We start from the raw sequence: 17,734 nt of genomic DNA, 5'->3' as shown, positions 1-17,734 counted from the left end.
GATGAGTATTTAACATCTTTATTCTTGTGGGGATTAGTGTGTAAGTGCTATACACACACACACACACACACTGGTCAGAGTTTGGGATCAGATTGATTTTTTATGTGTTGTTGTTGTTGTTGTTGTTGTTGTTTTTACAGGAGTTTACTCATCAAAACTGCATTTATTTGATCAAAAATACAGGAAAAAAGTGAAATATTATTATGAAGTAAAACAACTTTTTTATTTTAATATACATTAAAATCTATTTTATTTCTGTGATTGTCAGCATCATTCCTGCAGTCTTCAGTGTCACATGATCTTCACAAATCAGAATAATATGATGATTTATTATCAGAGTTGTGCTGCTGAAACTGTGATACTTCTTTCAGGATTCTTTGATGAATGAAAAGTTAAAAAGAAGAGCATTTATTTAAAACAGAAGTCTTTTCTAACAATAAACAATAGAGTTCAAAAATGTATAACTCTTTTAGGATGTATTAAATTGATAAGAAGTGAAATCAAAGATTAATATTGTTAGAAGAGATTTATATTTTTAATAAACGCTGTTCTTTAAAAAAAAAAGTATACATCAAAGAATCCTTAAAAAGATTCCAAAATAATATTTGGCATCACAACTATTAATAATTCTAATAATAAATCATCATATTAGACTGATTTCTGAAGATCATGTGACACTGAAGACTGGAGGAATGATGCTGAAAATACAGCTGCACATCACAGTAATAAATTATATTTTAAAGGATATTAAAATATAAACCATTATTTTATATATTTTAGTTTGATAATTTTGAATTATTACTGAAATACAACCTTTTTTGTATCAAACAGTTCATTGAACAATAATAAATGAATTACCTGAAGCTGACAATGAAGTAAATGTATAATAATTAGCAAAGATGATTAATTTAGCGCTGTAAACGCGCGTGTGAGGGGCGGAGACGCGCCGCAGAGCGTCAGACGCGCGTGAGGACCAAACACAGCAGAACGGTAGGAAACTTCACTCCTCTTATTATTTCTCTTTTACTATAGCGATTTATTTTTAGATACGTGATCTGAGTCTTTCATAGAGTTGTTTTATAAACGCAGTAACTTTGAAATCAGCTCTGAAAGTTCCTGTCAGTGTTTAAAAACTAATTATGATTTAATAACATGTTAAATGAATTTGGTAAGAACGGTATTCTGTTTTATTTACATAGAGGTTATTAATATAGGCTGAAATAAAGTGTTTTTTATAGTGTAAAGGTGATATTATGGTGCATTGCTCGTTAAAAGTTAGGCTGTTAATATAATATAGAGAAAGATCGTTCTAAATTATTTTTACTATATTATTCAAATCGAAACCATTATTTTATATATTTTATTTTAAAAGGTTTGAATTATTACAGATTTTTGACTGTAGCATCACTACCAATAGCCGCGTGTCGACATGTATAATAATTAGCACAGATGATTAATTTAGCGCTGTAAACGCGCGTGTGATGGGGCGGAGACGCGCCGCGGAGCGTCAGACGCGCGTGAGGACCAAACACAGCAGAACGGTATGGAAACTTCACTCCTCTTATTATTTCTCTTTTACTATAGCGATTTATTTTTAGATACGTGATCTTAGTCTTTCATAGAGTTGTTTTATAAACGCAGTAACTTTGAAATCAGCTCTGAAAGTTCCTGTCAGTGTTTAAAAACTAATTATGATTTAATAACATGTTGAATGAATTTGGTAAGAACGGTATTCTGTTTTATTTACATAGAGGTTATTAATATAGGCTGAAATATAGTGTTTTTTATAGTGTAAAGGTGAAATTGTGGTGCATTGCTCGTTAAAAGTTAGGCTGTTAATATAATATAGAAAAAAGATCATTCTAAATTATTTTTACTATATTAAAACGCATTTATTTTTTACATTCGTTGGTCGAAGTTTTCAGATTGTCACATCGGAGTCTGTTCGCTACTCGGTTGATTCAGATCGGCACTTCGGAGCATGTTCGCGACTCGGTTGATTCAGATCGGCACATCGGAGCATGTTCGCGACTCGGTTGATTCAGATCGGCACATCGGAGCATGTTCGCGACTCGGTTGATTCAGATCGGCACTTCGGAGCATGTTCGCGACTCGGTTGATTCAGATCGGCACTTCGGAGCCTGTTCGCGACTCGGTTGATTCAGATCGGCACTTCGGAGCATGTTCGCGACTCGGTTGATTCAGATCGACACTTCGGAGCATGTTCGCGACTCGGTTGATTCAGAGCTGCACTTCGGAGCATGTTTGCGACTCCGTTGATTCAGATTGAGACTCCGGGGACTGTTTGTGATTTTTTTTTTTTTTTTAAATTCAGATCTGTACTTCGAAGCAAGAAGTGTTTGTCAAACAGTTCATTAGTGATAACTGAATATTTGGGCCTGAGGCTTTTTTTTTCTAACCTGTCGATTTGATTTTTAAATGATTTCAATGACAGGAAGTTGCATGTGTTGTGTTTTATGAATTGTGGATGGATTTATCAACTGAGAAATAAAGTTGAACAGAAATGATCATGAACTCTTAAAGATGATGATGAAAAGAAAAGGTAATATTGCATATAAAATTATATCCAAGTATGAACTAACTTGCGCAATACTTTAAATATTCTTACTCTACCCTAAATCAGTGAAAATGTTTGGCTCAGTTTACAGAAAGTGTACGTCACACATCCTTTCATTATTATGCAACATAGATTTCTCCTCAGATGAGTATTTAACATCTTTATTCTTGTGGGGATTAGTGTGTAAGTGCTATACACACACACACACACACACACACACACACTGGTCAGAGTTTGGGATCAGATTGATTTTTTATGTGTTGTTGTTGTTTTTACAGGAGTTTACTCATCAAAACTGCATTTATTTGATCAAAAATACAGGAAAAAAAGTGAAATATTATTATGAAGTAAAACAACTTTTTTATTTTAATATGCATTAAAATCTATTTTATTTCTGTGATTGTGAGCATCATTCCTCCAGTCTTCAGTGTCACATGATCTTCACAAATCAGAATAATATGATGATTTATTATGAGAGTTATGCTGCTGAAACTGTGATACTTTGAAAGTATCTCTTCTAACAGGATTCTTTGATGAAAGAAATGTTAAAAAGAAAAGCATTTATTTAAAATAGAAGTATTTTCTAACAATAAACAATAGAGTTCAAAAGTTTATAACTCTTTTAGGATGTATTAAATTGATAAGAAGTGAAATCAAAGATTAATATTGTTAGAAGAGATTTATATTTTTAATAAACGCTGTTCTTTAAAAAAAAAAGTATACATCGAAGAATCCTTAAAAAGATTCCAAAATAATATTTGGCATCACAACTATTAATAATTCTAATAATAAATCATCATATTAGACTGATTTCTGAAGATCATGTGACACTGAAGACTGGAGGAATGATGCTGAAAATACAGCTGCACATCACAGAAATAAATTATATTTTAAAGGATATTAAAATATAAACCATTATTTTATATATTTTATTTTGATAATTTTGAATTATTACTGAAATACAACCTTTTTTTGTATCAAACAGTTCATTGAACAATAATAAATGAATTACCTGAAGCTGACAATGAAGTAAATGTATAATAATTAGCAAATATGATTAATTTAGCGCTGTAAACGCGCGTGTGATGGGGCGGAGACGCGCCGCGGAGAGTCAGACGCGTGTGAGGACCAAACACAGCAGAACGGTAGGAAACTTCACTCCTCTTATTATTTCTCTTTTACTATAGCGATTTATTTTTAGATACGTGATCTGAGTCTTTCATAGAGTTGTTTTATAAACGCAGTAACTTTGAAATCAGCTCTGAAAGTTCCTGTCAGTGTTTAAAAACTAATTATGATTTAATAACATGTTGAATGAATTTGGTAAGAACGGTATTCTGTTTTATTTACATAGAGGTTATTAATATAGGCTGAAATATAGTGTTTTTTATAGTGTAAAGGTGAAATTATGGTGCATTGCTCGTTAAAAGTTAGGCTGTTAATATAATATAGAAAAAAGATCATTCTAAATTATTTTTACTATATTAAAACGCATTTATTTTTTACATTCGTTGGTCGAAGTTTTCAGATTGTCACATCGGAGTCTGTTCGCTACTCGGTTGATTCAGATCGGCACATCGGAGCATGTTCGCGACTCGGTTGATTCAGATCGGCACATCGGAGCATGTTCGACTCGGTTGATTCAGATCCCACTTCGGAGCATGTTCGCGACTCGGTTGATTCAGATCGGCACTTCGGAGCCTGTTCGCGACTCGGTTGATTCAGATCGGCACTTCGGAGCATGTTCGCGACTCGGTTGATTCAGATCGACACTTCGGAGCATGTTCGCGACTCGGTTGATTCAGATCTGCACTTCGGAGCATGTTTGCGACTCCGTTGATTCAGATTGAGACTCCGGGGACTGTTTGTGATTTTTCTTTTTTATTCAGATCTGTACTTCGAAGCAAGAAGTGTTTGTCAAACAGTTCATTAGTGATAACTGAATATTTGGGCCTGAGGCTTTTTTTTCCTAACCTGTTGATTTGATTTTTAAATGATTTCAATGACAGGAAGTTGCATGTGTTGTGTTTTATGAATTGTGGATGGATTTATCAACTGAGAAATAAAGTTGAACAGAAATGATCATGAACTCTTAAACATGATGATGAAAAGAAAAGGTAATATTGCATATAAAATTATATCCAAGTATGAACTAACTTGCGCAATACTTTAAATATTCTTACTCTACCCTAAATCAGTGAAAATGTTTGGCTCAGTTTACAGAAAGTGTACGTCACACATCCTTTCATTATTATGCAACATAGATTTCTCCTCAGATGAGTATTTAACATCTTTATTCTTGTGGGGATTAGTGTGTAAGTGCTATACACACACACACACACACACACACACACACACACTGGTCAGAGTTTGGGATCAGATTGATTTTTTATGTGTTGTTGTTGTTTTTACAGGAGTTTACTCATCAAAACTGCATTTATTTGATCAAAAATACAGGAAAAAAAGTGAAATATTATTATGAAGTAAAACAACTTTTTTATTTTAATATGCATTAAAATCTATTTTATTTCTGTGATTGTGAGCATCATTCCTCCAGTGTTCAGTGTCACATGATCTTCACAAATCAGAATAATATGATGATTTATTATCAGAGTTGTGCTGCTGAAACTGTGATACTTCTTTCAGGATTCTTTGATGAATGAAATGTTAAAAAGAAAAGCATTTATTTAAAATAGAAGTATTTTCTAACAATAAACAATAGAGTTCAAAAGTTTATAACTCTTTTAGGATGTATTAAATTGATAAGAAGTGAAATCAAAGATTAATATTGTTAGAAGAGATTTATATTTTTAATAAACGCTGTTCTTTAAAAAAAAAGTATACATCAAAGAATCCTTAAAAAGATTCCAAAATAATATTTGGCATCACAACTATTAATAATTCTAATAATAAATCATCATATTAGACTGATTTCTGAAGATCATGTGACACTGAAGACTGGAGGAATGATGCTGAAAATACAGCTGCACATCACAGAAATAAATTATATTTTAAAGGATATTAAAATATAAACCATTATTTTATATATTTTATTTTGATATTTTTGAATTATTACTGAAATACAACCTTTTTTTTGTATCAAACAGTTCATTGAACAATAATAAATGAATTACCTGAAGCTGACAATGAAGTAAATGTATAATAATTAGCAAAGATGATTAATTTAGCGCTGTAAACGCGCGTGTGAGGGGCGGAGACGCGCCGCGGAGCGTCAGACTCGCGTGAGGACCAAACACAGCAGAACGGTAGGAAACTTCACTCCTCTTATTATTTCTCTTTTACTATAGCGATTTATTTTTAGATACGTGGTCTGAGTCTTTCATAGCGTTGTTTTATAAACGCAGTAACTTTGAAATCAGCTCTGAAAGTTCCTGTCAGTGTTTAAAAACTAATTATGATTTAATAACATGTTAAATGAATTTGGTAAGAACGGTATTCTGTTTTATTTACATAGAGGTTATTAATATAGGCTGAAATAAAGTGTTTTTTATAGTGTAAAGGTAATATTATGGTGCATTGCTCGTTAAAAGTTAGGCTGTTAATATAATATAGAGAAAGATCGTTCTAAATTATTTTTACTATATTATTCAAATCGAAACCATTATTTTATATATTTTATTTTAAAAGGTTTGAATCATTACTGATTTTTGACTGTAGCATCACTACCAATAGCCCGCGTGTCGACATGTATAATAATTAGCACAGATGATTAATTTAGCGCTGTAAACGCGCGTGTGAGGGGCGGAGACGCGCCGCGGAGCGTCAGACGCGCGTGAGGACCAAACACAGCAGAACGGTATATGGAAACTTCACTCCTCTTATTATTTCTCTTTTACTATAGCGATTTATTTTTAGATACGTGATCTGAGTCTTTCATAGAGTTGTTTTATAAACGCAGTAACTTTGAAATCAGCTCTGAAAGTTCCTTTCAGTGTTTAAAAACGAATTATGATTTAATAACATGTTGAATGAATTTGGTAAGAACGGTATTCTGTTTTATTTACATAGAGGTTATTAATATAGGCTGAAATATAGTGTTTTTTATAGTGTAAAGGTGAAATTATGGTGCATTGCTCGTTAAAAGTTAGGCTGTTAATATAATATAGAGAAAGATCATTCTAAATTATTTTTACTATATTAAAACGCATTTATTTTTTACATTCGTTGGTCGAAGTTTTCAGATTGTCACATCGGAGTCTGTTCGCTACTCTTTTGATTCAGATCGGCACTTCGGAGCATGTTCGCGACTCGGTTGATTTAGATCGGCACTTCGGAGCATGTTCGCGACTCGGTTGATTCAGATCGACACTTCGGAGCATGTTCGCGTCTCGGTTGATTCAGATCGACACTTCGGAGCATGTTCGCGTCTCGGTTGATTCAGATCGACACTTCGGAGCATGTTCGCGTCTCGGTTGATTCAGATCGGCACTTCGGAGCATGTTCGCGTCTCGGTTGATTTAGATCGGCACTTCGGAGCATGTTCGCGTCTCGGTTGATTCAGATCGACACTTCGGAGCATTTTCGCGACTCGGTTGATTCAGATCGGCACTTCGGAGCATGTTCGCGACTCCGTTGATTCAGATTGAGACTCCGGGGACTGTTTGTGATTTTTTATTTTTTTTTTAATTCAGATCTGTACTTCGAAGCAAGACGTGTTTGTCAAACAGTTCATTATAACTGAATATTTGGGCCTGAGGCTTTTTTTTTCTAACCTGTCGATTTGATTTTTAAATGATTTCAATGACAGGAAGTTGCATGTGTTGTGTTTTATGAATTGTGGATGGATTCATCAACTGAGAAATAAAGTTGAACAGAAATGATCATGAACTCTTAAAGATGATGATGAAAAGAAAAGGTAATATTGCATATAAAATTATATCCAAGTATGAACTAACTTGCGCAATACTTTAAATCTTCTTACTCTACCCTAAATCAGTGAAAATGTTTGGCTCAGTTTACAGAAAGTGTACGTCACACATCCTTTCATTATTATGCAACATAGTTTTCTCCTCAGATGAGTATTTAACATCTTTATTCTTGTGGGGATTAGTGTGTAAGTGCTATACACAAACACACACACACACACACACACCGGTCAGAGTTTGGGATCAGATTGATTTTTTATGTGTTGTTGTTTTTTTACAGGAGTTTACTCATCAAAACTGCATTTATTTGATCAAAAATACAGGAAAAAAGTGAAATATTATTATGAAGTAAAACAATTTTTTTATTTTAATATACATTAAAATCTATTTTATTTCTGTGATTGTCAGCATCTTTCCTCCAGTCTTCAGTGTCACATGATCTTCACAAATCAGAATAATATGATGATTTATTATCAGAGTTGTGCTGCTGAAACTGTGATAATTCTTTCAGGATTCTTTGATGAATGAAATGTTAAAAAGAAGAGCATTTATTTAAAATAGAAGTCTTTTCTAACAATAAACAATATAGTTCAAAAGTTTATAACTCTTTTAGGATGTATTAAATTGATAAGAAGTGAAATCAAAGATTAATATTGTTAGAAGAGATTTATATTTTGAATAAACGCTGTTCTTTAAAAAAATATATATACATCGAAGAATCCGGAAAAAAGTATCGCAGATTCCAAAATAATATTTGGCATCACAACTATTAATAATTCTAATAATAAATCATCATATTAGACCGATTTCTGAAGATCATGTGACACTGAAGACTGGAGGAATGATGCTGAAAATACAGCTGCACATCACAGAAATAAATTATATTTTAAAGGATATTAAAATATAAACCATTATTTTATATATTTTATTTTGATAATTTTGAATTATTACTGAAATACAACCTTTTTTTGTATCAAACAGTTCATTGAACAATAATAAATGAATTACCTGAAGCTGACAATGAAGTAAATGTATAATAATTAGCAAAGATGATTAATTTAGCGCTGTAAACGCGCGTGTGAGGGGCGGAGACGCGCCGCAGAGCGTCAGACGCGCGTGAGGACCAAACACAGCAGAACGGTAGGAAACTTCACTCCTCTTATTATTTCTCTTTTACTATAGCGATTTATTTTTAGATACGTGATCTGAGTCTTTCATAGAGTTGTTTTATAAACGCAGTAACTTTGAAATCAGCTCTGAAAGTTCCTGTCAGTGTTTAAAAACGAATTATGATTTAATAACATGTTGAATGAATTTGGTAAGAACGGTATTCTGTTTTATTTACATAGAGGTTATTAATATAGGCTGAAATATAGTGTTTTTTATAGTGTAAAGGTGAAATTATGGTGCATTGCTCGTTAAAAGTTAGGCTGTTAATATAATATAGAGAAAGATCATTCTAAATTATTTTTACTATATTAAAACGCATTTATTTTTTACATTCGTTGGTCGAAGTTTTCAGATCGGCACTTCGGAGCCTGTTCGCCACTCGGTTGATTCAGATCGGCACTTCGGAGCATGTTTCACAACTCGGTTGATTCAGATCGACTATTCGGAGCATGTTCATGACTCGGTTGATTCAGATCGGCACTTCGGAGCATGTTCGCGACTCCGTTGATTCAGATCGGCACTTCGGAGCATGTTCGCGACTCCGTTGATTCAGATTGAGACTCCGGGGACTGTTTGTGATTTTTTTTTTTTTTTTTTCAGATCTGTACTTCGAAGCAAGAAGTGTTTGTCAAACAGTTCATTAGTGATAACTGAATATTTGGGCCTGAGGCTTTTTTTTTTCTAAGCTGTCGATTTGATTTTTAAATGATTTCAATGACAGGAAGTTGCATGTGTTGTGTTTTATGAATTGTGGATGGATTTATCAACTGAGAAATAAAGTTGAACAGAAATGATCATGAACTCTTAAAGATGATGATGAAAAGAAAAGGTAATATTGCATATAAAATTATATCCAAGTATGAACTAACTTGCGCAATACTTTAAATATTCTTACTCTACCCTAAATCAGTGAAAATGTTTGGCTCAGTTTACAGAAAGTGTACGTCACACATCCTTTCATTATTATGCAACATAGTTTTCTCCTCAGATGAGTATTTAACATCTTTATTCTTGTGGGGATTAGTGTGTAAGTGCTATACACAAACACACACACACACACCGGTCAGAGTTTGGGATCAGATTGATTTTTTATAGGTTGTTGTTGTTGTTGTTGTTGTTTTTACAGGAGTTTACTCATCAAAACTGCATTTATTTGATCAAAAATACAGGAAAAAAGTGAAATATTATTATGAAGTAAAACAACTTTTTTATTTTAATATACATTAAAATCTATTTTATTTCTGTGATTGTCAGCATCATTCCTCCAGTCTTCAGTGTCACATGATCTTCACAAATCAGAATAATATGATGATTTATTATCAGAGTTGTGCTGCTGAAACTGTGATAATTCTTTCAGGATTCTTTGATGAAAGAGATGTTAAAAAGAAAAGCATTTATTTAAAATAGAAGTCTTTTCTAACAATAAACAATAGAGTTCTAAAGTTTATAACTATTTTAGGATGTATCAAATTGATAAGAAGTGAAATCAAAGATTAATATTGTTAGAAGAGATTTATATTTTTAATAAATGCTGTTCTTTAAAAAAAAAAAAAAAAGTATACATCGAAGAATCCGGAAAAAAGTATTGCAGATTCCAAAATAATATTTGGCATCACAACTATTAATAATTCTAATAATAAATCATCATATTAGACTGATTTCTGAAGATCATGTGACACTGAAGACTGGAGGAATGATGCTGAAAATACAGCTGCACATCACAGTAATAAATTATATTTTAAAGGATATTAAAATATAAACCATTATTTTATATATTTTATTTGGATAATTTTGAATTATTACTGAAATACAACCTTTTTTAAAGTGAAGTGACATTCAGCCAAGTATGGTGACCCATACTCAGAATTTGTGCTCTGCATTTAACCCATCCGAAATGCACACACACAGAGCAGTGAACACACACACACACACTGTGAGCACACACCCGGAGCAGTGGGCAGCCATTTATGCTGCGGCGCCCGGGGAGCAGTTGGGGGTTCGATGCCTTGCTCAAGGGCACCTAAGTCGTGGTATTGAAGGTGGAGAGAGAACTGTACATGCACTCCCCCCACCTACAATCCCGTCCGGCCCGAGACTAGAACTCACAACCCTTTGATTGGGAGTCCAACCCTCTAACCATTAGGCCACGACTTCCCTAAGTCCCTAAGTTTTTTTGTATCAAACAGTTCATTGAACAATAATAAATGAATTACCTGAAGCTGACAATGAAGTAAATGTATAATAATTAGCAAATATGATTAATTTAGCGCTGTAAACGCGCGTGATGGGGCGGAGACGCGCCGCGGAGAGTCAGACGCGCGTGAGGACCAAACACAACAGAATGGTAGGAAACTTCACTCCTCTTATTATTTCTCTTTTACTATAGCGATTTATTTTTAGATACTTGGTCTGAGTCTTTCATAGAGTTGTAGAGTTATTAGAGAAATATAGTTATTTTTTTACATTCTTTGGTCGAAGTTTTCAGATCGGGACTTCGGAGCCTGTTCGCGACTCGGTTGATTTATATCGGCACTTCGGAGCATGTTCGCGTCTTGGTTGATTCAGATCGACACTTCGGAGCATGTTAGCGACTCGGTTGATTCAGATCGGCACTTCGGAGCATTTTCGCGAATCGGTTGATTCAGATCGGCACTTCGGAGCATGTTAGCGACTCCGTTGATTCAGATTGAGACTCCGGGGACTGTTTATGATTTTTTTTTTTTTTTTTTTTTTTACATTTAAAAAAAAAAAAAACATTTTTTTTTAATTATTTAATTTTTTTTTTTAAATAACCTCAGTTTACAGAAAGTGTACGTCACACATCCTTTCATTATTATGCAACATAGTTTTCTCCTCAGATGAGTATTTAACATCTTTATTCTTGTGGGGATTAGTGTGTAAGTGCTATACACAAACACACACACACACACACACACACCGGTCAGAGTTTGGGATCAGATTGATTTTTTATGTGTTGTTGTTGTTGTTGTTGGAGTTTACTCATCAAAACTGCATTTATTTGATCAAAAATACAGGAAAAAAGTGAAATATTATTATGAAGTAAAACAACTTTTTTATTTTAATATACATTAAAATCTATTTTATTTCTGTGATTGTCAGCATCATTCCTCCAGTGTTCAGTGTCACATGATCTTCACAAATCAGAATAATATGATGATTTATTATCAGAGTTGTGCTGCTGAAACTGTGATACTTCTTTCAGGATTCATTGATGAAAGAAATGTTAAAAAGAAAAGCATTTATTTAAAACAGAAGTCTTTTCTAACAATAAACAATAGAGTTCAAAAATGTATAACTCTTTTAGGATGTATTAAATTGATAAGAAGTGAAATCAAAGATTAATATTGTTAGAAGAGATTTATATTTTGAATAAACGCTGTTCTTTAAAAAATATATATACATCGAAGAATCCTTAAAAAGTATGGCAGATTCCAAAATAATATTTGGCATCACAACTATTAATAATTCTAATAATAAATCATCATATTAGACTGATTTCTGAAGATCATGTGACACTGAAGACACGGAGCCTTTTCGCGACTCGGTTGATTCAGATCGGCACTTCGGAGCAGGAAGCGTTTGTCAAACAGTTAATTTGTGATAAATGAATATTTGACCTGAGTTTTTTATTTTTTTATTATTTATTTTTTACCTGTCGATGTGATTTTTAAATGATTTCAATGACTTTTGGATGTCAATACTTCTTGTACCTCAGTTGCATGTGTTGTGTTTTATGAATTGTGGATGGATTCATCAACAGAAATAAAGTTGAACATTAATTATCATGAACTCTTAAAGATGATGATGAAAAGCAAAGGTAATATCGCATATAAAATTATATCCTCCTATATAAATTATATTCCTCCTCAGATGAGTATTTAACATGTTTATTATTGTGGGGCATTAGTGTGTAATCGCTATATATACACACACACACACACACCGGTCAGAGTTTGGGATCAGAATTATTTATTTATTTATTTATTCACAGAAATAAATGCTATTTTAAAGGATATTAAAATTGAAACCATTATTTTATATATTTTAAAAGGTTTGAATTATTACTGATTTTTGACTGTAGCATCACTACCAATAGCCGCGTGTCGACAGCAGGTGGCGCTGTTGATCTATAATCCCCTGCAGATACACTGAAATACAACCTTTTTCTGTATCAAACAGTTCATTGAACAATAATAAATGAATTACCTGAAGCTGACAATGAAGTAAATGTATAATAATTAGCACAGATGATTAATTTAGCGCTGTAAACGCGCTTGTGAGGGGCGGAGACGCGCCGCGGAGAGTCAGACGCGCGTGAGGACCAAACACAGCAGAACGGTAGGAAACTTCACTCCTCTTATTATTTCTCTTTTACTATAGCGATTTATTTTTAGATACGTGGTCTGAGTCTTTCATAGAGTTGTTTTATAAACGCAGTAAGTTTGAAATCAGCTCTGAAAGTTCCTGTCAGTGTTTAAAAACTAATTATGATTTAATAACATGTTGAATGAATTTGTTAAGAATGGTATTCTTTTTTTTTACATAGAGGTTATTAATATAGGCTGAAATATAGTGTTCTTTTATAGTGTAAAGGTGATCTTATGGTGCATTGCTCGTTAAAAGTTAGGCTGTTAATAATTTTAAGAAGTTCATAAAGCCCTTAGAGACATTGATCACAAAAAGTCAGCAGGTACAGATAATCTGGATCCCTTTCTGTTAAAAGTGGCAGCTGATATTATTGCTGAGCCCATAGCACATATTTTTAATTTGAGTCTTCTAACTCCATTCCTAAAAGTTGGAAAGCAGCCTATGTTCTCCCTTTACATAAAGGTGCACTGTTAGCAATTGATGTAATTTTACAATATACACTGTTAAAAAATTACTGTAAATTTTACAGTAAAATACTGGCAGCAGGGTTGCCAGCCAGTTACTGTAAATTTTACAGTAGGCTTACTGTAATTTAATTTACAGAATTTTACTGTATTCTCAATGACAGTAAAAATCTGTAAATTAAATTACAGTAAGACTACTGTAAAATGTACAGTAACTGGCTGGCAACCCTGCTGGCAGTATTTTACTGTAAAATTTACAGTATTTTTTATATTTTGTATACTGCATTTTTACAAAAAATATATACTGCATTTTTAATATATTGTATATGGCATTTAACAATTATTTAAATAGCAAATGCACACATTCAAGTAGTTTACTGTGAAAAGCAATTCTTTGAAAAAAGCATATGTGTATTTGCTATATTTAAAGTATATGTAAAATGATAGCCTACAATATATTTTCCCTATTGCTGACTTAACTTTAACTGCATAAAGTGTTGTATAAAGCATAACTTAATTCACCAAAAAAATAAATAACATTTTTAAAATCTAAAAAAAAAAACAGGTCAAAATGTTATATATCACTTTCAAATTTACATGAAAAAATGACATAAAAAGTATATTATTTTGAACTCATTTTTATTTATTTAAAAATTATTTCATTTTATTTTAATGGATATGAAATTTTGGCATGATTTCTTTTTTATTACTTGGAACATATTGGCCATCATGGACCTAGACACAAAGAAATATTCAAACTGCGTTTTAACCGAAACAAAACAGTTCACCCAAAATGGAAATTTCTGTCATTTCTCACCCTCATGTCACTCCACACCCTTAAGACCTTTGTTCATCTTCACAACACACATTAAGATATTTTTTATAAAACCTGATGGCCCAGTGATGCCTACATTGCTAGCAAGATCATTTCCTTTTCCAATGCCCAGAAAGGTACTAAAAACATATTTAAAACAGTTTATGTGACTACAGTGGTTCAACTTTAGTGTAATGAAGCGATGAAAATACTTTTTGTGTGCCAAAAAACAAAATGATGACTAGTCAACAATATCTCGTGATGGATGATTTTTTTTTAAAACACTGCTTCATGAAGCTTCGAAGCTTTATTAATCTTTCAGTTCAAATGAGAGCATAACAAACTGCCAAAGTCACATGATTTCAGTAAATGAGGCTTCGTTATGTCATAAGTGTTTTGACATTTCAATAGTTCATGTGACTTTTGCAGTTTGATACACGTTCTGAGCAAATGATTTGAAACAAAAGATTCGTAGAGCTTCTAAGCTTCATGAAGCAGTGTTTTGAGACCGCCCATCACTAGATATGGTTGAATAAAATAGTTGTTTTGGGGGGTTGGCAGAAAAAGTATTCTCGTCGCTTTATAATATTTAGGTTTGAACAACTGTAGTCACATTAATTGTTTTAAATGTTTTAGAGGCTTTCTGGGCATTGAAAAAAGAAATGATCTTGCTAGAAATGCAGGCTTCACTGAACCACATCTTAATGTGTGTTGTGAAGATGAACGAAGATCTTACGGGTGTGGAACGACATAAGTAATTATTGACTTAATTTTCATTTTTGGGTGAACTAATCCTTTAAAAACCACAAAGACGTTTTCAGATAGCTTTCATCACTTAAAGAATAGACCAATATGGCCAAACAAGTCATACAAACTTTCCATCAAACAGATAAAAATCAACCAAATAACAATTATGCTCCAGATGAAGTTCCATCCCAGGATTCAAAGTGTGACTAGAAATATTGAAAAGAGCAAAGAGGACAATACATTAGATATATTACAAAACATAATAATACTTTCAGAAACAAATAGGGGGAGGACAGATACAGTTAGTGACAGATACAGGGATGAGAGGTACAGTCAGAGAGAGACAGAGGGATGGGAGGTACAGTCAAAGGCAGATAGAGAACAATAAAAGTAAGACGCAATCTTGGTGTGTGTGTATCCTTACATTTCAGAAATTCCATTGGAATTTGCACAGAAGAGTGGCAACATGTGGGTTGACTGCCACACATTTTCTTCTGTATCACTTGTCCTGTTTTTATTTCGATGGTACTTTTCCCTTGGCTTTGGATCCTCTCTCCGGATTTATGGCCACAAAGCACCTAAAGGGTCATGAAACAGACAATATGTAATTAAGATCGGTTTTAGGACCTCCAAGAAAGTTGGAGATGTCCACTAATTAAAAAAAAAAAAAAAAAACGTATTTAACTCAATAGCTTGCTGGTGTTAAATAGGGAGACAAATATATTCTCTTTTCGAGTTAAGACACATTGTTTTAAAGGCCTCAACGGAAATAACACTTATAACATAAAATAACATTATTAAAAGGAATGTTCTGATATAACTTATCTATAAAATGCTGGTTCTGAAGTTGTTAGAATTTAACCATTACCTTTGAATGAACTCCAAGGTACACACTGCTTCCTCCTGATACTCAAGATTAAACTAGTAATAAGCAGCAAACAGAGTGGCAAGGCCGGACAGGAAACTGGGCTGAGTGCCCTCACACACCACCTCGCCTTCCATACTCAGCATCCAGTGCCCACTTGTCAAAGTGTCTCCTAAAACAATCAATATCACAATAGTAATTAATACCTATACCATTTTTTTTTTTTTTTTTTTTTTTTTTTTTTTTTTTTGTATTTCAGATTTTTACATTTACATTATATCGTATATTTAGTAGGGATGGGATAAAAATTTGATTCTTAAATGTATCGCAATGCATAAGCAGACGATTCTTGAATTGATTCACAATTGTCAAAAATAAATTTTTAAACGTTAATTAATGTAATGTTGACTGAAAGTAAAAGGCGGATCTCTGAAACGCGGAAGTCCATGCGCGGACAGTCTGTGACATGCACATAACTGTGTGTATCCACTGGCGCAGAGCAAGCGTTTTGAGACCTATAACGTTACTTGAGCGTTTTAAGTCCATTTAATGGAAGTTGAGCTTCTATAGTTGCATATGGTCAGTGGTGGATCGATTATGTAGCAAAATGCCTCCTAATGTGAAACAGACTGCAAGCACTCTGTTTTTTTCTTCCTGAACCTTCGGGTTGTTCGTTCATTTGAAATGACTCGAAAAAAGATTCATTCATTTTGCTGAACGAGACTCAAAAGTCCGATTCGGTAAAATGATCCGAACTTCCCATCACTACAACTGATGATAAGATTCAAGTCATAGGCGCAATAAAACAACTCGTTTGTTTATTGGTCAGTGTCTGTCGCGCATGATCAGTTCATTTGTTCAAGTGTCACCGCACTGATAAGGAGCATTTGTGCACCCTGTGCCAAAATACACACAAGATTTGCCTGCCGACATAAATATAGACACATATCTATAAATAGCATATTTAATAATTTCAAGGAAAAAGTATTTGGTCACCCTAAGGTAATAAATTAGGCTAACTAAGTTATAGTGTCTGGTGGTGATGTGCTTTAATTACACGGCATGCAGGAAAAAAATGTAGCTAATTCCTGCGCACAATTTTCTATTTCATTCCCTCGATTTGCTAAATCGTGTACAATATTTATACATCAAGAGAACTAATTAGTAAATTGTGCATACGATTTAGCAAATCAATGAAATGTAAAAGTAATCGTGCACGTTTTAGTACATGGAGGGATCTGTAATTACTGACTGTGGAGATGACTCTTTCAGACAGTGCTGAGGAGGCAGAGTTAGGTGCAGGACAGCTGATAGAGAAGAGGAAGAGTGTGTTTCTTACCCCAGCAGCAGAAGACAGGCTCTTCTGAGGGAAGGACAGGAGGCTTGATGCAGTGTTTTGCTGTAGAACAAGGCTTCTTCTCAGCACCTGATCTTCTTCAGAAAAGAGTTCCTCTAGTGTAGAATCACACACTCAGACTTCTTGCAAACTGGAATCTTTTAATAACATTTAGCATATTATTGTAGTCATGTTCATTGTTTTTATTATAACACATGGAAAGTTTATGAGAAAATAGTTAAATGTGTTCTTCCTCCTCTTCTTCATCCTGGGCCTGCACCGTCAACATCCTCTGAGCTGAAAGGGAGGATCATCTTGTTAATGTTGCTCATGTATGTTCACAACCAGTCAAAAATCTGGAATCTTTTCTTTATGGTTTTCAAGAGAAGTCTCTTCTGCTCACCAAGGCTAAATTAATTTAATCAAAAAAAAAAAAAAAAAAAAAAAAGGAATATTGTAAAAAAAAAAGGAAAAGAAAAGAAAAC

The 17,734-nt window shown here is 33.3% G+C and overlaps 1 protein-coding gene and 1 long non-coding RNA gene across 3 annotated transcripts in view; one reads left to right on the top strand and one right to left on the bottom strand.

Moving 5' to 3' along the window:
• Window positions 1-17,734, top strand: part of LOC127964884 (NACHT, LRR and PYD domains-containing protein 12-like) — a 1,383,583-nt gene that overhangs the window by 568,190 nt on the left and 797,659 nt on the right. The window lies entirely within an intron of this gene.
• Window positions 14,602-17,491, bottom strand: LOC127964970 (uncharacterized). Of its 2 annotated transcripts, none has more exons than XR_008155201.1 (4): window positions 17,253-17,491; window positions 15,917-16,085; window positions 15,473-15,626; window positions 14,602-15,254 (listed from the first exon to the last, which is right to left on the bottom strand). It is a non-coding gene; the product is annotated as an uncharacterized LOC127964970 (long non-coding RNA). The 2 variants fall into 2 exon arrangements; XR_008155202.1 differs by lacking the exon at window positions 17,253-17,491 and adding an exon at window positions 16,441-16,724.

This window comes from Carassius gibelio, chromosome B9, assembly GCF_023724105.1.
Source record: "Carassius gibelio isolate Cgi1373 ecotype wild population from Czech Republic chromosome B9, carGib1.2-hapl.c, whole genome shotgun sequence".
NCBI lineage: Eukaryota > Metazoa > Chordata > Actinopteri > Cypriniformes > Cyprinidae > Carassius > Carassius gibelio.
The sequence above is the reverse complement of the archived record's forward strand: the minus strand, read 5'-3'. Positions and strand labels throughout refer to the sequence as shown.